Genomic DNA, 21,588 nt, shown 5'->3' with positions numbered 1-21,588 from the left:
TTGAAAGATAGAACTGCAAGCATGAAACTCTTTCTAACCAGTTCTTTTGGGCCACTCTTCAGAAGCTCACGTTGAGTTTCCCTTGTAGTGTGTTAACCCCTGGGTCACACAGTTTGGATAACATCATAGACCAAGGCCAGAGGATAAAGAGAAGGCATTGGCGAAAGAAGAGGTGGGTGGTTCCTTTATTCCCCCCAGAGGTGCAGACAACCCTCTGAAGCAAGGAGTGTAGTTGCTACTTATTTATCTCAAGTTGATGGCTTGAAGTCTGACCTCACTGAGACCTTTAGATATGACATTGCTGAGAGTTCCAGTTTAAAACAGAATGTAGTGGCTTCCTTTGCAGCACAAGTTGAAAGCTATTTCCAATTCTGCTTCTATTAGTCACCTCCCAATCTGAGAGCTACCCATTCAATTGTACGTTTCACTCAAGTTGGGGTAAAAATCACCTCCAGATTTAGAAGGGCTAGAAAAATTGCTATCCTACCCTGGAGCATTGTTCTTCAATCACACAGTTCCTCTAAATACAGTTGACAGCCTTTGAGATGCAAAATGCATCACTTTAATGTAGGAGAGGTCCCCTTCACTGCATTGCCAAATCTATTTAGCAGAATCTTCTTGGAATAATCTGTCCCTAGACCTGAGGATGCGCAGTGATTTTAAGCATTTTAAGCTAACGATAATGGTTAGTGCTGAGAACAGATGTACCTGGCTGTGATGTGATCTATTCCAGTAGGCTTTTATGAGCTGTTCATTCCTATTGACTTAGCATTTTATGTCTGTGCTTTTGCCTGGTGTGATGGTTGCATAGGGGTGTCATGTGTGTATTTTCCTGATGTGTAATGGCTGCACAGGGAGCTATGTGTATTTTCTCAGTGCAATGGCTACACAGGGTGCTGTGTGTGTGTGTGTGTGTGTGTGTGTGTGTTTGCCTGGGGTTATAGCTGCACGTGTTGTTGTGTGACTCTCCTCCTCCCCATTTGATGCTTGCTTGCAGGGTCCTATGTGCATCTTTTTCTTAGTGCAATGGTTGCATTTGTTGCTGTGCTAATGATGGACATTTCTAGCAATTATCTATCTACAGGGTCCTGGGGAAAAATTTCAGTAAAATCAATAAACAGTGCTAGACAGACCCTTGTAAACATGAAATGACACCCATGTATAAATGCCTTTTCCTACTATCACATGTTAAAATCCAAGTGCTGTTACCTTATTGGCATTAGGATAAAATTTCTATGGTCTCTCTATCTCTTTCATATATTGCAATCGTTTGGGAGGGATTGAGATTACTGCTGGTTGGAGAGCTTTTACAGAAGAATCTATCTAATAACATTTTTCACTACATTGTCCTACACATCACCTCTTAAACTCCATCCTGACTTGCTCTGGTATAATAGCTGATGTTCTGAAAGTGAATATGCCTTTCATTTATTCCTGCAGTCTCACCAAGCTTTCCCTACATGCTTTCTACATCACACACACACACACACAGACACACACACGCACACACACACACACACACACACCCCACAACCCCCTCTCTTGCTTTCTCTAGTCTCTCTGTATCCCTCCTGTATTCACCAAATGGAACTGACGAAGGAAAGAACCAATGAGGTTAAAGTCTTTTGAAACCCCTGGAATACAGATGAGCTGGGAGGCATCTGGAAACAAAACCAGACACTTGAAATCAAAGAGACAAGTAAATTACTATCCTAATCTAGGAAGAATAACTAAAGGTGTCAGTGGGGTTCCATTGATAGCACTTGGCCCTGGGCCAGAATGCCAAGGGTTCAAACTCCACACCAGTTTTGGGCTCAGGCCCAAGACTTGCCACTGCAGGGCGCAGCAGCATGTGCAGCAGTGTTAAAGGTGTCAGACTTCTGCAGAGAGGTGATGTCCAGGTCCTTCTGCCTATTTGTCATTGTACCCTGCAAGGATGCAGATATCACCCTAGCTTCTTTGCTGGTGCCTTTCTCAATGGGACAGATTGTAGAGAAACTAGTGCTCAGCATCAGTGCTTGCTAATATCTGTATCAGACAATTACTCCTTTTCTGATGAGACTATTTGAAAGAATAACATTTGTGCAAGACAAGCCAACTGCCCCTCCCCTGAGAGAGAGGGGGAGAGAGAGAGAAAGAGAGAGAAAGATAGAGACAGAGACAGAAAGAAAGTAAAAGAAAAAAACCTGATGTCTGTCCTAAAGATTCTTCCATCAATGCAAAGAGCTAAGTTTGGAAACCTAAAACCATGTGTCTAAAAGAAAGGAAATGTTTTCATTGGAACAGCTTACATGTCTGGTACACTTGCATAAAAACTATTGCATAGCATTTTAGAGCTAAAATTGCTATAAAATGCTTAATACAGTAAGAATAATTATGAGATTTTGCACGCACAGCTGGTATACAACTAAAATCTAAGCCACAGCTTCAATGGAGCATGGGAAAACCATTTATAAAAATTCCTGGTATGCCAGTTTAACTCACCATCAACACCCTATCAACACTTCCTCCATTCTTTAGGTGGGCAGGGACGATATTTACCTACCAAATGCTGTATTTCTTCTCTCATAGATGACATTAGTACTTGATTCAGGGAATTCTAATTATTACTTGATAGTAGCAATGTTAAATTGTAACAGGACATGAGCAATGTGGATACAAGGTTTCCTTACTGGGCAAAGGAATTCTGAAGACATTAAATGATGCACTGAATGACCAAATAATTAAATCTACTTGTACTATCCACCTTCTATTTATTTAACCCTTTCTTTCTTCTATTTATCCACTTCTTTTGATCTCTTCTCTACTTTTCTAAGATCCAAGTCCTTATGTGACTTCCTGCCACACAGCCTATCCTGCCTTTCCTTCCTCTGGGAAGCACACTGAAGACAGAACTCTCCCTTCACGTATCTCTAATCAAACTATGGTATCCTCCATTCCTTCTAGCTCTAGTCAACAATCAGTTGAAAAGGAGTTAAGCAATTTGTATGAGTTGCTAATGGTTAATAATAATTTGATATATCTCTTTTTTTAATGAAAAAAATGAACTTGATTCAAGTAAGCCTTGTTGGCTCTATGGAAAATGCCATGACTGGTGAGATGATTACAATCAGAAGCATCGCTGGATGCTTTGCTGCACCCTTTTGGTCATAGGAAGAGAAGCTACTTAAGTCATATGGGAATCCCCAGGGCACCATACAGCCTGGAACACAAGGCAGCATGGGACATACAAAATGAACTAGACTGGAATCAGGAAACTTAAGTCTGAGAACCATCAAACTTGACCACCACATGTTTTAGCATTATTCAGTTTCTTCAGCTGAGAAATAAGGCCCTCAGAGTAGAAAAATCTCTATAGTTCCTCCCAGCTCTGATATATCATGGTTCTCTGACTAAAGATCAGTCACATTTAGTGGCCTTGCTGCTTATTTTAGTGAGGAACTTGTGGCCCTGGAAAAAGATGGCTGTCATTTCACATGGAGCCAACTAACTAACAAGGCGTTGGCTCCTCCAGAGGGAAGTTTTGGGCTCTCTGCTATAGTCTGCATAAACTATTTTTTGAGCTAGCTCTTCTATGGTATGTAGATATTTTCTTAACACTTTGTTATTCCTCATTTATTTAATAGGTGCTTTCTGTATATGAAACACAGGGTTGAACAAGCACCCTCTCTATTTCCTAAAAAGTACAGATCATTCTGTTATTCTTGTTTCAGTCTCTCTTCTTCACTTCTATGAATAGACATGTATACTTCTAGAACTATCACAATGTAAGAAAATAGAAAGAATTAGGACTTAATGGAGCCCAGTAAAAAGCATTGTTTTTCTTCAACAAAAAATATGATGATTTTTATTAGTAAAGTTTACTCATTCCAACTGTACTTGAAAAGTATAAAGGGTATTTTTCAAATGTGTATTTTGAGGTCATTAATTTGTACTAAAGGAAATAATTTGGTGGGGGAGAAAAGATAATAAAAGTCCTACTTCTGTAGGACTTTTGATAAAATCATAGGATAAAATTTGTGACTCATGTAAATATCCTCTGGGAAAGTGAGATCATAGAATATTTTTGTTTAGTTATGTTTCCTTTTTTCTCTGAGGATTTTGGGATCTTTTATTTTATTTCCTAAATTAGTAATGACAAGTGTCACTTATTGAGTATATATTAAGTTCCATGCACTTCAAATATATTATTGCATGTTGTTACAATAACTCTGCACTATAGATTTTATGACCCTCACTTTATGTATGTGAAAACTGAGGCTTATAGAGGTGAGGAAATTTGTCAAAGATCATTCAGATAGTATGCAGAGTTGGGATTTAAATTGTCTGTGTTTGTTTATGCTACATAGCTCCATGACCATTTCTTGATTCTGCAAATCTAACTTTATTTAAAACATAAATAATCTTGCTTGAAATGCTTTGTTAGCAAGGAAAGAAAGCACCCTTTATATTCTTTCTTCACATTCCTTCACTGCATTAGATATAATACAATGAAAACAGGAGATGGTTAACATTTTTTTTCAAGTAGAACTTGCTTTCTTTTTGTCTGTATTTGCATTGAAATGAATAATTAAATTTGGGGCTCTCAATCAAAGTAAAAGAATGAGTTATTTACTATCCAAGTATTTGTTATTAATTGATCAGACATGGATAAGGTATATTATTACAACTATATTTGTGAGGTATGATTTACATTGTTCTACTGCATATTGCTCTGTGCTGGTTTTCATTTTCTTGTACTTTGGACTTTTTGTTTTGTTTTTATGAATTTAGTCACAGTTGGTTGTGTTTTGAACTTTGTAAAAATGTAATACTAAGGAAATTAAAAAAAGAAAAAGAAAATATTTTCAAAATGATGTAAAAATCAAATCTACCCCTCACTAATTTGATTTGTAGGAAATGGAGAACAAAGTATTGCAAGCAGAATGCTTTTAAATACGTCCTAATTACTTCAATGTGCAAATGCATTGACTAGATCGAAACATGCATTTAACACTTTGCACTTCAATTGTGCTTATTCATCTATGTTCTATAGATAGCAAGTCCATAAAAAAACAGGAGACAGAATTCACTATAGCCAGGCTTTCTACAGTTATAGGGGGAAACGATTATTCTAAAGTTCAAGCTTTCCTCTCAAGTCAGCACACTTTTGGACTAATGCAGATCATTAGTCCAAATAATACAAAATAACTGATAATTGGCTGTAGCTACTCAGGTTTTCTCAGTTGACCCTGTCTTCCCTTTTCTTCTCCTCTGTTTTCAATGGGTTAGGGCGAAGGGGTGGGGCAGCAAGACTTCCCATAGCAAAGCCACATAGCTCTGAGCAGGGTGAATTCTGGGGAAGGAGGCTATAGGTTTAGAGATGATTCATGATCAAGTTACCCTGATGCCAAAGCTTGGTCTGGGACTAGTCACACCAGAACTACCTGGGAGCATGTTAAAAAGATGTATATCAGTGTATTACCTCTGAGAAAATCGACTGAATTATTATCTCTCCATGTGGGACTCAGAGGGCTCCATCTTAAACAAGTTTCCCAAGTAGTTCTTGTTACTGAAGACTGAAAAACACTGGTTTATGCACTGAGTCCGTACCAAGTGAGAGCCTTGGTGATATACCTGTTTGCTCTGTGCTAGTCATCAAGATGTGTGTACAAGTACAACCATCTGTCCTGGAAGTTATTAAATCTAGTAATAATAGCCCTATGGCTTAGCCAGGTATGTTGCTTTTGGATGTGCACTATCTCAGCCAATCCCCACAGCAAAGTGTACCAGGTAAGGGTTATTACTATTCCCATCTTTCAGATGAGAAAATTGAGATTCAAAGAGATTGAGTAACTTGTCATGGGTGTGACACTAATAACTAAAAGAGTTCTTAAGAATTACACTACTTCTCTCAGTCTTGAGGAAAAATAAGTTCTTGAGAGATATTTACTCCCATAGCTTCATATCATTCTAAAGGCACTTACCTAAATGCTAGTAAGGCTGGTTATAATACACAGAGAGAGGTGTTTATCTCCAAGTAACTTTTTTTCTTATATTATTTTATAGATACTAAAATCAACTAAACTGCTTATCCTTCATCAATACCTTCAATAATCACTCACTTTGTCAGAACCAAGGTAATAAGATACATAGTCTCTGTCTTCATGAGACTTACAGTTCTGAAAAAGAGATGAGCTTGTGTAAAAATGGTTCTGAATTAACTTTCACAGTCAGTGGAGGTGTGAAGAAGGGGGACTGGTTCATTCTCCTAGCAGAAAGGAAAGAAGGTGAAGTCTGGAAATTTTTACTCTAGCACTTTGCCACTGGCTAGTGAAAGGAATTTGGATTTTAAAGATTATATATTTACTTATACAGATTTTTAGAAAAAAAGCAGACTAAAGTTATTGTTTATTTTGAACAATTAAAGTTTATGTGGTTCATTCTCACCAAGTGGGTTTCTTTTGTCCAAATTTCTGGATACAAAGCCAGGTAAGTCATTGTTTATTCATTTTTACATAGAAAAGCAATAGGATGAGAGTCTATTTTTGAGAATGGTACTTAATAAATTTATCAGTAGTACCCAATTCTACCCAATATAAGTGATTCTAAGCAACATATTGACTGTGTTTCTTGCTTCATTTTCATCTTTTTTAATTACTAAAAATGCTATTAAGATTAAAAATTCTTTATAATCGGAGAAATTAAAAATTTAAAGACAATTGGAAACATGGAATTATCTAGAAAGACTACTTCCTGTGTGATAAGACAAGATGATCTCATATACGTGCAAATATGGTTTGAGCACATTAATGGCAGAAGTGATGAATAAGATGAAGTTCTAAGGAAAATGAGGTTTTGGAATGTCAGAGTGGAAGCTGGTCAGTATGGTGCTGGTACAAAGATCCAAGGAAGAAAATGAGAGACTAAAAAATCAGTAGGCTATGAAAACAAAATCATACCGTTTAGGTTGGGGAAACTGAAAATCTATATATCCTTCTATTTTAGAAGCTGAATAAATTGGAATTTGACATGTATTCTTTTCTCAAATTGAATTATTATCAAATTTGGGATTCATTATTTAGATTATTTGCTGTTTGCTGAAAATTTTCTCACCATTAGGATATTTTTAGAACATCTAAAAGTTCAACCAAAGAAGAAATAAAATATCAATTCCACCATTAGAGATAACTGCTGTTCATATTTTAATGTATTCCCTTTCATCATAATCAAATACTTTCATTTCTGTAACTTGAGACCATGTTATATATACAAGTTTGTTTCTTTTTAACCAGGTATTTTACTTACATTATTTCATAAGCATTTCCTAGTAATAAAATTCTTTAAAATATGTTTAAGAACTATCCAATTTATGAATAAATGATGTGCAATGATATATGGATGGACAATAATTTGCTTAATAATACCTCTGATTTTGGATATTTAAAATTATTTTTCTCTTTTGAATGACATTGTGATGAACCTTTTTGTACATAAATCCTTGTTTGACATCCCTTTCCTACAGATAGAATGGCTAGAAGTGAAATTATTGGGTCAGAAAATGCATTTTTAAAGACAAGTTCTCGATAATATAATGCTGGATTAATTTGCAGAATTTTGTGTCAATACATACCTCCCACTATTATATGAGTGCTGGTTTTACTGCACACTTACCAGCATTGAAAATTTTTTTTAAATAAATCATGCCTTTGAGTGCTAGTGAGTTATGGTACTTTTTCATGTTTGTTAGACATTTTTATTCTTTCATAATTAAAAAATTCTATTTGAGCTAATACGTATCACAGTTTCTTTGAACCTTCTGATTCTACTTCATCTCTGATTGTAACACTATGGACTGAACTTTCCTTACCTTACCGTGAACCATGGTATCAGGTCAGCCTGGTCTGTATTTCGGATTTCTTCCATTGTGATCCATTCTACATAAAGGTGCCTAATAATGCTTTTGAAAATAATGCTCTTATCATGTCTATTCTAATCCCAGTTATTCACTTTTTGGCAAAATTCAATCCCCTTGTTCAGGGAAACATTCATCCCATTCTTTGGTATGTCCTTATAAGTCTTGTTGAATAACTTAGGTTATTGCTATATTGGACCTATAATCAGTTATGTTTTTATATGTGGGCATTTCTATATACAGACATACAGACACAGTGCAGAACAATGAAACACAAATAATGGAAGGGGGTTTACAAAGCATGAATACCAACTCTACATTTATTAAAGAAAAAAACTGGTCTAAAGAGTTCAATGTATTACCCATGGGTACAGAGCTGGTTAAATGACGCAACTAGGACTAGAAACCAAGTTTCCTGATTCTCAGTTCAATGGCTTTCCAGTAGGGAATAATAAAAATCATTTTTATAATTTAAAGAATAGAAATAGCTAGAAAGACAGTTTAATTTCAATCTGTTGTTATGTATAAAAGATCATTAAAATCATACCACATAGAGGCTTGAGTGTTCTTATAATACAAATAATATGTACTTCTTATAAATCAATCAATCAAATATGTCATTTAAATTTCCATAAAATCTGCACATCAGCAAAAGACCCAGTTTATACTTTGCTTTCCCCTCAGTCTATACTGTTGTATTTTATCTATTTTTGCTACAATAAAAGCACAATATTTTTATTCTAGCATGTTATAGATCATCACTACGTTTCTTGATACCAATGAAAAACTCCATTTTCCAAAAAAAAAAAAAAAATCACATAAAGAATTTCCTTGGACTATAGTTGAGGATTTAAGAACTACACTTAAAAATAAAACAAGAATTACTTCAAATGACTCTATTTAAATAGTAAGAAACATGAACTATTCCAGAAGAATATGGGCTAATAGCCATTTAATGATACAATTATTACTATTTAATCACAACTTCATATTCAAAAATCTCATAGCATTTGCCAAATGAAAACTTAACAGTAGGCACTAATTTGGAAATGGAACTCACCAAATATATTTATTATATGTGGGCGTGGGGTAGGTGCAGGAGGAGCAAATGTAGAAATAGGTATGCATGAAATTAAATTGAATGGAAGGTCATTGATTACAGAGGATTGGCTCACAAAGCATGTGTTTGTCTGATGAAAGAATTGACACAGTATTTATTAAATTTTATGGTGGTTCAACAGTTTACAAAACACAAGTTTTAAATAAAATGGTAGGTTATCCAGTAAAGACTAAAGGGATTGTAGCTATATTCTCATTCTCTGTGTGCATGGGTGTCTACATGAAACATGTCCATTCATTTGAAGTTCAATAAATATTAAGCATCTACTTTTTATTGGAAGCTCTCTACTATCACAAATAAATGACCTATCATTTTGTGATCATCCTCTCTATTGCTAAATAAATAAAATTTAATAATATTTTATACCTGACATGATGTATTAGAACAAAAACTGAGAAGTTGCATGATAGAAGGAGATTTAATACAGTATACAATTTATTTAATGCTGAAAAATAAAAATATAGGCCTTAAGTAATTTTAAAGAAAAATAACAGTAATCATTACTAGAAGAATAAATTATGCTTTAAAACTTCCAGATCGCTAGACTAATAGCAAACAAAACAAAAAAAAAAATTACGGCCATATACTAAAAGCAAAAGATAAGAGAGCAAAGGAGAGTTGGAAGAGAGAGAAAAAGAAAAGACCACTGAAGCATCGAGGCACAGAAAAATATAAAATAAAATTTTTGAGGTAGAAGTAGATATAGTTTTTAACAAAATAGTAATAATTTAGTAATTATTTCACTTATTTTATCTACTAAATTCAATATAAGTTAGACACATACATGCATACACATACACAGAATTTCATCATAGGCTAGCAGTTAAAGGGCACTAATTTTCATGGTAGGGAAAACAGAACTGAAATATTATTCCTGCCATTTTCTAGTTATAACCTTTTCCCTAAGTGAGAATTTATTTAGGCTATTTACCTCAATTTTCTATTCTATAAAATGAGAATGATCAATAATTACTGTAATTTATAATATTATTTGCTTTTAAATGATGTATCTACATAAAAGAGAGGTAAAAGTCAAGGCAGTGTTGTCCAAGTTACATGGTTAACTAAAAAGTTTTAATATAAAATGAGAAAACCAAATAGGCTGAGTCAGATTTAAAAAGATGATTGTATACAAAGCATGGTGCTAAAGCCATAGGCATGCTGAAATCTGGATCTAAAGTACTTAGTGGCTGGAAACTAGCCCTTTAGCATAATGGAGTAAAAATGAATATGAAATGGTCAGTCAGACCCTCCTTCCCCTTACTACTCCAACTGGCTGCCAAAAATTTTGACCCACTACTGCCTGCTATAGAAATTGAGAGGTAGAAAGTTAGAGATACATCTTAGGATCAAATGTTCTTAAAGAAATGAAGATGAGAGTTGCTGCTATTAAGATTTGGATTGGGCCTAGGAATTCAACAATCCAAATACAAGCAACTATAAATCACTAGAAAGGGATGTGTGAATAAAGAAAAGGGGAAAAAGGAAATAAGAGACAAAACAAAAATGTCTTATGATCAACAGTAACTGTAAGATATTTTTTTTTCTTTTTTTTTTGGTACTAAGGATTGAACCCAGGGATACTCGACCACTCAACCACTGAGCCACAACCGCAGCCCCTTTTTTATATTTTATTTAGAGACAGGATCTCACTGAGTTGCTTAGCACCTCACTGAGTTGCTGAGGCTGTCTTTGAAAACATGATCCTCCTGCCTCAGCCTCCTAAGCTGCTGGAATTACAGGCATTTGCCAGCACATCACTACACCACTTCGTAAAAAAAAGTTATAAAATATAGCAAGAAATCTAATGCTAAGAAAACCACCAAAATCAATAAGTAGAGCATTTACTCCAGGTGAATTTGATTTTAAGAAATTAACTTGAGTATGTTTGAGATGCTAAGAGATAAAATAATCATACCTATAAAATGTTATTATTAGACAAAAATAGTAATAAAATAAGAATAGGCAAATAAGACAAATGAATCAGAAAATTTCAAAGGATGTTCCTTGACATTAAAGGTGCAATAATGGGGTAACCTAAAGTAGTTTCAAGAAGAGAATTGAGTTGAAAAGTAGTTTAAAGAAATATGTTTAGAAAAAAATCACAGAAGGTAAACTAGATTTTTAGAAAATGAAATAGCTGTTGAGATATGGTAAACTGATTAGGAAACATCCATATATATTTTATCAGAATTCCAAAAGAAGAAAATGGAGGTAAAGACAAAGAAACAATCAGGCAAAAGACAACAGCTTAGAATTTTGCAGAATTGGAGTGCTGTCATTCACAAGTATATCCTGAATACATGACTGGTAATCCTAAATAAATTTACAACCAGTCACATTTAAGAGAAACTACAAGACAAAGTCTTAAGAGCTTCCAGAGGAAAAAGCAGATTACCTATAAAAAGATAAGAATAGATTGATAGCAGATTTATCTAAGGTAAGAGTAGACAGAGTAAGGGTTACAGATAAAATTGAATATCATCTTCAAAATTCTGAACAAAAATATTCATATAAATTGTTATTAAAGATAAAATACAAAATAAAAGTTTTAGACATCCAAAAAGATAGTATTACCCAGGGTCCTCACTAAAAAAAGGGTAATTTAACAATAAAAATAACTGAACCCTGAAAAGAAGCTATAGGATTCAAGAGTAACAGTGGGCACAGTAATACCTAAGTTATGTAACTATATAATCAAGCATTGATTTCAGAAATCAATGATAACCACTTTTCCATATGATTAAAAACAAATAGATAAAACTAAAGCTCCAATAATTACATGGACAACATTGATGTTTAATAGGCAGATAAAACACCTAAGCATCTTATTTATATTAAGAGTGTCCAAAATATTAAAAAGTAGATTTTATTTTTATTAGAAATATACATAATTAAAATACATATAAATATTTTATAATGCGCATTACAGAAACAACTAAGCCACCTAAACATTTCAAGACCAACAGTAAAATATAGATACTAGATAAAATCATAAAAGAAATTTCAAAAGACTTTTTTCTCCAATTAAAACCACATAAAACACATTTTCTCATTGCGATGCTGTATTTTTTCCCCACCTTTTGGTACTATGGACTGAAACCAAGTTTGCTTTGCATTGAGCTATGTCCCCAGCCTCTTTTCTTTTACTTTGAAACAGGGTCTCACTAAGTTGCCCAGGCTGACTTGAACTTTGGATCTGATGCTTTGCCTCAGCCTCCCGAATAGCTGGGATTTTAAATATGAGCCACACTGCCCAGCTTCATTACAATGCATTTAAATTTAGAATCAATAATAAAAATTGAGCAAATATGTTTAGAAAGCAGAAAATACACTTCCAAGTAACTCAAACATTAAAAACAAATTATAATGGTCAATAAAAACTATTTAAAATATAACAAAACTATACATCAAAATACAATATACAACCAATGAGAAACTTAGAGTTCATTTTAAAAGCTACTAACACTTATTGAAATAAATGAGTAATAATTCATCTCAAGAATCTAGAAAAATAAAAATGATCTAAAATTGTTATAGAAGAACATATGCTGATAAAAGCAAAAAGTAATGCCATAGAATACAAAGAAGAAAATAGTGTGAATAAGCAAAATCAAAACCAGTTTTTGAAAAAAGTAAATGAATTATAAAAATATCTATCAATTAGTTAAAGAAGGGAGAAGTTTCAGATAAATAATATTAGGGATAATATTTTTACTACTTTAATCTCTAATTATGAAGCCCCTCTTATTGCTAGGTAATCCCTGTAGTGTAAAAATGGCTTCAGAATTATAAAAAAACTGAAATGTTACTCAATTTATTTTAAAATGCTAGTACCACCACAACACCAAAATTCTTCAATAATAATTTTTAAAAATGAAAATTAAGAGATAATCATCAATGCAAATATACTATGTAAAATGTTAAAAAAATATTTTTTTCAGTGAAAAATTCTTCCAAGAATATAAAAATATAGGAATGTTAATATTAATTTTCTTAATATAGGAAATATATTAATGCACACAATATTAGCATACTAATGGAAAATATTTTATATTATTGATGTAGAAATGTATTTGATAAAATTTAATTATTATTGCTAATTAAAAATTTCTAGCAAGGTATAAATGGATTATGGGTACTTCCTTTACCATAGTAATTTTGATTTCTGTCTCACAATGTGGAGGAAAGGTGCCAAACAAACATTACAGTTCCAAAATAGTTCCATTAAACTAAGAAACAGAATAGATAGTTCTAATATTACTACTTTTATTTAACATGATGTAAAGGTTTAATAATGTAATATGACAGGAAAAATAAATTGAATATTTATGAATTGGAATTTAAGAGAAAAGTTGTCATTATTTGTTAATGATATACATGTTCATGTAGGAAACTTAAAAGAATTACCAGAAGAAATAAGATTGCTGAATATATACCAATAATAACCATAATTAATAATCAGTGAAATAGAAAACTGATTCTGTACATAATAGCACAAACTTCTAAGTTATATAGGACAACACTTAACAAAATAGGTTGAACACCTTTATGGTGAAAATTACAAAACTTATTAGATAACATGAAGGAAGATGTGAATAAGTACAGGGATGTAGTCAATGGGCAGAAAGAGACATTACAAAAATATCAATTTTCCTCTCAAATTATTCTCTAAAATTGATGTAATTACAAATAAAATTCAGCAGGCCTTTTGTCAAACTTAACTGACTCTGAATTCATATCAAATAGCAAACTGCCAAGAGGAGCTAAGAGAATTTTAAAAAGGAACAAGGTAGAGATATCTTCCTTAACAATGCAAGAATATTATAAAATAATGGTAACCACAGCACTATGGTATTAATATAGGGATAGAAAAACAGTACAATGGATGAAATAAAGTTCCTAAATATAAAGTGCAAAACTTAAAAACTGTTAGAAGAAAATATTGGAAGTTTGCTTTATGACCTTGGCATATGGAAAGATTTCTTAAATGACATAAAAGTACAAACCATAAAGGAAAATATCAATAACCATTAAAATTAGAAGTTTTTAAAACATTAATGTTATTAAAGATACATTTAAAATACAAACTACAAATTTTGGGAAAAGATATTTGTCCTCTCTAAGGCCCAAAGGAAAAAGAATCCGGAATACTATAACAACAACTGATGCCAAAACAAAACAAAGCAAAAACCTTCAAAATAGTGACAGCAAAACTAATAACTCAATAGAAAAATAAGCAAGAGACATAAATAGGCAGCACATAAGAGGAAATCCCAATAGCTTATAAATGGAAAAAAAGACACTAATCCCTATTAAAATGACAAAAATTTTTATATCTGACCATTTCAGATGGGAAATCTCTCAGATTGCTAATGAGAATATAAATTGGTACTATCCTATCACTTTGAAGAGAATGTTTTAATACCTAGTAAAGCTCAAAAAATACATATTTCTTAATTTTTAGCAATCCCACCTTGCTGTATATATATGCATAAAAATATTAATTTGTTTGTCAACAGAAAACATTGAAAATAGTGTCCAACAATGAGAGAATCAATAAATTAATTTTAGTAATATAAGTATAGCATGTAACTTACATAAAACTAACTCATGATAATAGAGATCAGAATAGTTTTGCTTGTTTTTAACTTTTTGTTAAAGCTTTGGAGAATATCAAGTAGAAGAGAGCACAAGGACTCTTCCTAGGTATTATAAATGTTCTATATCTTGGGTTTGGTATTGTCACACAGGCATTATCTTAAACTCATCAGTCTACACATTTAGTTTGTCACACTGTAAGTAACTTAGGATGGAATAATAAAGGATAGAAACATATTCAGAAACAAATATTCCAAATAATTAAAATTTTTTGAACCTGGGTTCTGGATCCTTATATTTCATATGATTCTTTATACTTTTATGTGTTTGAAATATTTTGTGTTAAAAAAATATATTTTTTTAAGACAAAGACTGCATTCTTCCTTACTAGAATTAGGTAAGGAAAGCAGTAGTGTCATCTTTTCTCTACTGTCACTAACAATAGATCCCAAGTAATAAGTACTTCACAGCAAGTATATTTACAAAGTGAACCAAAAGCAAAAGTTTCAATTCATTTCTTAGCATTGTATAGAATTTTAGGCTTTCTTAAACAAGTGACCAGAAGCATATGTTATTGATATAGACAGATGCTACCACTACACAAAGATCATCTATTTAAGTTTTTCAATTGATGATATCGGGAGATGCATTGCCAAGGTCTTTTCTGAGATAAATCAACAGGTGAATTGGCATTAATATTTCTGTTTGCTCATGGGTTTCACCTCTGGTTTCTGAGAAGAAAAAGAGACGATACCTTTTCAATGCTGCATTTCAAGTTGACCATATGGAAAGCAAGGTTTTATTCCAGCCAATTCTCTCTCTCTCACAATGTGGAGGAAAAGTGCCAGCCACTGCTACTCTTGCCACCAGCCACGGTACAGATGTTTGGAAAATGCAAAAACAGAGAAATGAAACAAAAAGAAAACCCTCAAAAATAAGTTTTGCATAAATTAAAAATAGAGTATGTAATTATCATAGCTGTGATAAGGTAAATGCGTATTTTATTTTCTTCTGGTGTTAAACAAAAAGAACCTAAACAAACAAACAAAAACATTGATGTTTTGACTTAATCAGTGTTTTGTTGAAACTAACAATTACAAGGACCAATTCAAACATAGCTAAAAGTGGGGGAAATAAACACAGATTTCTGCTAATCTGATAATTTTTTTTTATCTCCAAGAATGTTAGAATATGACCTACTTAAGTGAATACTTATTAAAAGAACAGACCTATTTAAAAAAATGTTTTCATGTACAAGATGAAGTCTTTTAAAAGAAAAAAAATAATTGAAATAATAAAGATTCCTTACACTACTCAGATAAAATACAACTAAGAAAAAAAAAAATCTTCAGTCTGTTCAAATGTACATTCCTTAGCTTAGCCGGTACCAAGTCCTAGTTACTGTAACAGCAACTGCCCTATTAGACTTAAGCACACCAATGCAAATTACTGAAATGAGACTTTGTTTAAAAGAAAGGTTTAAAAATGTAATGTAATCTCTGAGGGGTGTTGCATGAATTGAAAGTTAGCCCTTGGTTTTAGGCCTTGCTTTGCCACAAGACTATTGTATATGTTGGTTCATTTTATTAAATATCTTTGGGTCTTAGTATCCAGATTTCTCAAGTCAGAGTGTGATATAAAGTCAGTCTGCTCAAAACGCTTTTATGCCCAAAATTTCTATGAATCCAATGAATTTACTTTAGTATAAGAGGTGTTTTCCTTCTTTTCTTACTTTCTTAAAATAAATACATAATCAAATAAGTAAATAAATATTAAAAGCACAAGCGTACACACTAATTAGCTCTCCCCTGATAGGAAGAGAAACCCCCCCCCCATTATCTATTTCCTAATGTGTATTTAAAAAGAGAGTTCCCATAAAAAAGACTTTTGTTTTTTTCTGAATCAAAAATAGCATATCATTTCTTTGCCATTTAAGTTCTATTAAGAAAGAAAACACAAAATCATTATGGAAATCCTATTAGGAACTTTAAAAAGAAAGAAAAAGTCAGTAAAACTCTATTTAAAATTCAAATTGCTCATTCACATATTTTCTTTTGAGAAACCTTCAATTGCTGCCTCAAACTATCCTCACTTCCTTTTCCAGAGACAATGTCCTTAACTGTATCAAGAACTGGGCCCTCTTCTCACACTCTTTCCACCTGTCCTTTGAGGTAGTTGTTCCATAAAGCGGAGGTATAGATTACAGCATGAGATATTTGGGATGGGAGTAAAGCATTCATCTGGGAGACAGTATTGTGGTCAGTTTGCCAAGTCTAAAAGAAAATTAAAGCCTACACCACTTTGGCAAGAAATTTGGCTCTCATGGCTGAACAATGATAATCATTTTTACACAAGACTTTTAAAAATGAAAGCATCTGTGGCACTAGCCACAACTTAAGTCAGAGAATGAAAGTTTTTCATGTTAATATTTAAAATAGACCAGACAGCATCAGTGTACCCTGAACAGACCTGAAGGGTCTAAAAAGAATACAAGGCACCTGACACCCTGGTGAATAAGAGAAGCTCAGTATTATGAAAAGCCACAGTCTTAGGGCAAATGCTCCATTGTTCCAAGTGCTGATATCCTATGGCACCAACAAAAGCAGAATGCTTAGCAGGGTGGGCCATAGGCAAGCTCCTATTACAGGCTCCAGCCAGGCTCTGTAGGCTGATAAGGCTGGGACCCACTGAGGGTGGGTCCCCCAGGGGAGGAGGACTCTTCAGACAAGAGTCAACAGTTACACAGTGTGTGAGCACTCCCTGCTGGCAGCTGAGGTTGGGATGAACTAGCGAGGTCTTAGGGAGGGCTGCCTGAGGTTTCTGTGAGGGCGCTACCTACTTGCCTTTCAGGAGATAAGGGCATATCTCTGATTAGATTAAGATGTTCTAGATACTATGCCAAATGAGAAGTAGAGTAGGGGAGGCCACCAATAAGGAGGAACAATAAGAACTGGCAAAAACAATGTATATAGTGGGAATATACAATTTTCATTTAAGTGTCCCAGCCATTAACATTTGATAAAGCATACCCAGGTGTGTGTATGTGCATGCACTTGTGTGGGGGTATGGAATAGAAAGAAAGCAAAAGAAAATGAACTTTCGTGTAGTTGATTTTACCCCTCCAAGAGCAATCCTTGGGATAGTCCAATGTATTCAAAACATCTATATTTTACTAGGAAATCCCATTCATAACTCTGATGGAATTGCCTAGTATGCCCACTATACCAGCACACCTATGACCAGATAGGTGGTCTTTGTTGACCTGCACAAGCCTGGGCCAACAATGCTGGTATCTTCCCAGTGCTTTGCTCTGTTAAGGTTCTTCTTTATAATAAAATGAAGGTCAAAATGGCAGCCTGCTAAAAGCAGCAGTATTTCAATTGCAGGAATAACTTGCTTGTCATCAACTTGTTAATGCAATAGTCAAACATTTCTTTGACATGTACAGTATCAGCTAACTTCAGCAGATAAAGGGTCTAGAACAGGAAGATGCTGCAGATGCTTTAGCTTGGAGGAAGGCTTAACAGAGCCAAAACGTCAGCAGGGCCTGTTTGTTCCATACTTTCCGTCGGGCTCTGTGAAAGAAATGTTAGATTACTGCAATGACAAGTTTGTGACAAGCAAGTCATTTGTGCAACTGGTGCGCTCCTGTTTTTATCTGTTTACCATTCAGACTTGTGAATGCCATTTCAAGCACTCATAGGATTTCTGGCTCCCATTAAGGGGAAATGGTTCCTCCATGTTTAGAATTTTCTGCCTCAAAAAGAATTACTAAGCAATTATTTATCCATGTGGTCACAGGGTCACACAACAGCACTCTTGAGTTGTTTTGTTGGATTCTGAATCATGAAATGGAGTCCTGAACACTGGATGGCTTGGAGCATCAGAAATTTCTCATCTAGTTTACTGGAACAACTACAAAGCAAGCTTGTGAGAGTCAATAAAATTGTGGCCAGCTTGAAATACCTTGCTCTTTTGCTCTGGTATCATATATCAAGGCCATATGCTTCAAGGCACATAAACTCACTTGCAACAAGTAGATCCTGAGAGCTAAGGCCTGGCTAGGTTGCAGACACTGACATGTGATCTAACATATGATAGTTTTGGTGACAGGATGGCTTTGGCTGTTTAACAAGGAATTACAGATTTCTCCCTGTGTTATAAGGGTAATATTAAGGGGTCAATACAAATCCAGAAAGCATCTTAGCTGTGTAATAAAAATGAATATATAATATAAGAATAACACTTAGGATCATCCTCTCTAGGATGACTTTGTAAAATGAAGGGAAAGGAGACCTGGCAGGTTTGGAATCAAGAATTCAAGATTCTTGGGCTGGCATTTTAGCTCAGTGATAGAGCACTTGCCTCGCACGCATAAGGCCCTGGGTTTGATCCTCAGCACCACATAAACTAAATAAATAAAAATAAAGATATTGTGTCCATCTACAAACTAAAAAAAATAAATAAATTAAAAAAAAGAATGTAAGATTCTTCATGTTAGGCCATCCAGTTACTTTTGCTAAGTCATTTTAACCTCCTAGGAGGCTAGAAAACAATAATACAATCCTTGTTCCCTGTTCACTTGACATGCATAGTCTCAGGGTTAGTGTCATAAAGGATAAAGAATATCTTTAGAACTTAAGAAACGTGCTCTTCAAATGTCATGTATTCCTTTTTGGATTTAAAATTTTTGTCTATTGTTGGTATTGAATTTGTAAATAATTCTAGATATAACAAAGAACATAGGAGCCAAGAGCTTTTGAAGCAGGGGCAGTATTATCTGGGGAAGCAGGTCAAACTGGAACCCGAATGTGAAGAAACAGACAAAAAGCAGCAATGTAAGATGAGGCAGAGCTTTGAATGGATGATTAGAGAACATTACAGCAAAAACTAATAGTCCTTATTGAATAAAATTTTTATTGTTAATAATCCTTTGCCAGATACCACATGTGCTGCACAATCTACATGTGTAATTCAATCTTTTCACAACAGCTTTATGGTATATGCATTCTCATTTTTTTTCAAATGTGGGAACTAAAACTTAGGGATTTAAATACTTAACTATAAATATGTGAGTTGCATAGATTCAAAACTAGTTTTCCCTCACTCCAAAGCCCATATACTCTTAACCACTAAAGAACTAGAGTGATTTTTACTGCCTTCAGAAGCTTTTCTCTTGGATTTAAATGGAAAACATTTTAATTTGTAAATGTAGAAATTAAAGAATTGGATATAAAAAGGCCAGCAAGAAGAATCTGGCTCTATCTGTTTTGCCCTCCTTCTTAGGCCTCTGGAAAAGCTGAGCTTCAAGATGTCAGGCCTGATCCATTCCTCTCTAATGCCCTGGGGAAGGGGTAAAGTAACTCTAACCTGATCACAAATCTCTGTGCAGGATGTTGGAGGCATTGCCTGTGTCCACAACAACTCCCTCCTCCCTCTTCATGTGTATAGCATTAGTTTACCCTTCTCTTAATTCCCATGTTACCAAGAGCCTCCTTTTGTCACTTGTCTGCTATTCTTTTTAGGTGGTAGTGGTGGTGGTGAGGTGGACATCTTTCTTACCATGACAAGGACCCCTGAAACAGTCTAAACTTCAAAGTTTGCACAGAATATATCCTTTGTTCAGTTTTCTTCTTTGTTTCTCTTTAATTATCATTAACCAATTTAATTGGTTATATTAATTATCTATAACCAATCACTTTGCCATCAGTCCCATTTTACAACTCAGAGTTATACAAATCAAACTGGTAGGAAAGACTTTGCAGCTATCCCATCTTAAAATGAACATGTGCCCAAGTGGTGAAAACCTCTAAGTGAGGCATGTCTCCTGAATATTATGTGTCTAGAGGCTGTTTACCTTGTATGAGTGGCAAATTATGAGCTCAGTGAGATCTGCTTTATGTTCCCTGGATGCTTTTTAATGTGTGTTCAGAATATATAACAAGAGATTTTAGCTCAAGCAGTTTTTTTTTTTTCCAATGGCATTTCTTCATTTTTAACTTTTGGAGTCTCTATCCCAAATACAGAATTTTTAAAAGCTACTTAAAAATACCTGATGCATGTAGAATCATAAACTCACACGGTAATGACATGGCAAAGGACATTACATAACCAGTGGTCTGAGTCATGATCTGGTGCCCAAGTCTGCTCCATTCAGCATCTGCTCAACATTACCAAGGACATGGGATTCCATGTCACAGGTAGTTCCATCACACTGTCAGACACTTCTCTTTGTAAAAACTCCTTTTCCTTATATTGAACCTTAATTTGTCTCCCTGGCCCCTTATTGCTTCTAGTTCTTTCTCACCCTACTTTTCAGTCTTGAGCGCCTCAGGGAATTAATAGCTTAATTGTTCATTTAATGACAACCTTTGTTCATACCACATATCAAAAACTGGGTATAGATGTCCTGTCTTCTCCCACTCCCCTTACCCAATCTGTGCCAAATTCTGACTCTACCTCTAAGAAAAAGGAAAGCTAGTCAGTCTTCCCCTTTTCTCCCTTCTATTTGGATAGAGGGAATATATATGGCAAAGCATTCTCAATATTTTTGATTTTTGTCCCATTCTGCAGAAAATCTTCCCTGACAACCACAGGCAGATTTTTAATTGATATGGCTATTTATAGGCCATATAATTTATTGTTCAAACAGGGACATTTTTGAAGTTTGCAAGGGCCTTATGATGATTTTACCAGGACTATGAGGCTTAAGCCAGAAACGTTCCAGGCAAACCTACACAGCATCTTGCACAGATCTCTATCTATAACCAATCACTTTGTATGGATCTGTTTCCCCATCAGTTTCTCCCCCTAATCAGTGAGCACTCTAGCAACAGAAATGTATGTACCTGTGTACCTTCAATTCCTGGAAAAGAACTTGGCAGGTAGAAACAGTTTAGTATAAATAAATATTTGAATTTAGGCTTTTTCCCTATTTACAATCTGTGGGCCTCTCTCCTTATTTTATAGCAAA

At 34.2% G+C, this 21,588-nt stretch overlaps 1 protein-coding gene across 36 annotated transcripts in view; it reads right to left on the bottom strand.

The window, feature by feature from the left end:
• The window catches only part of Zbtb20 (zinc finger and BTB domain containing 20), an 809,739-nt gene that overhangs the window by 233,273 nt on the left and 554,878 nt on the right, over positions 1-21,588 (bottom strand). For 7 of the 36 annotated variants that reach the window (XM_048803867.1, XM_048803871.1, XM_048803887.1 and 4 more), the window contains one exon: positions 15,370-15,469. The exons of the other annotated variants lie outside the window; for them this stretch is intronic. The gene's annotated coding sequence lies outside the window, so the exon portion shown is untranslated. The remainder of the gene's footprint in view (positions 1-15,369; positions 15,470-21,588) is intronic. 36 annotated transcript variants of the gene reach the window in all.

This window comes from Marmota marmota, unplaced genomic scaffold, assembly GCF_001458135.2.
Source record: "Marmota marmota marmota unplaced genomic scaffold, marMar, whole genome shotgun sequence".
In the NCBI taxonomy this organism is placed as follows: Eukaryota; Metazoa; Chordata; class Mammalia; order Rodentia; family Sciuridae; genus Marmota; species Marmota marmota.
This window is presented reverse-complemented; position numbering and strand designations above follow the sequence as displayed.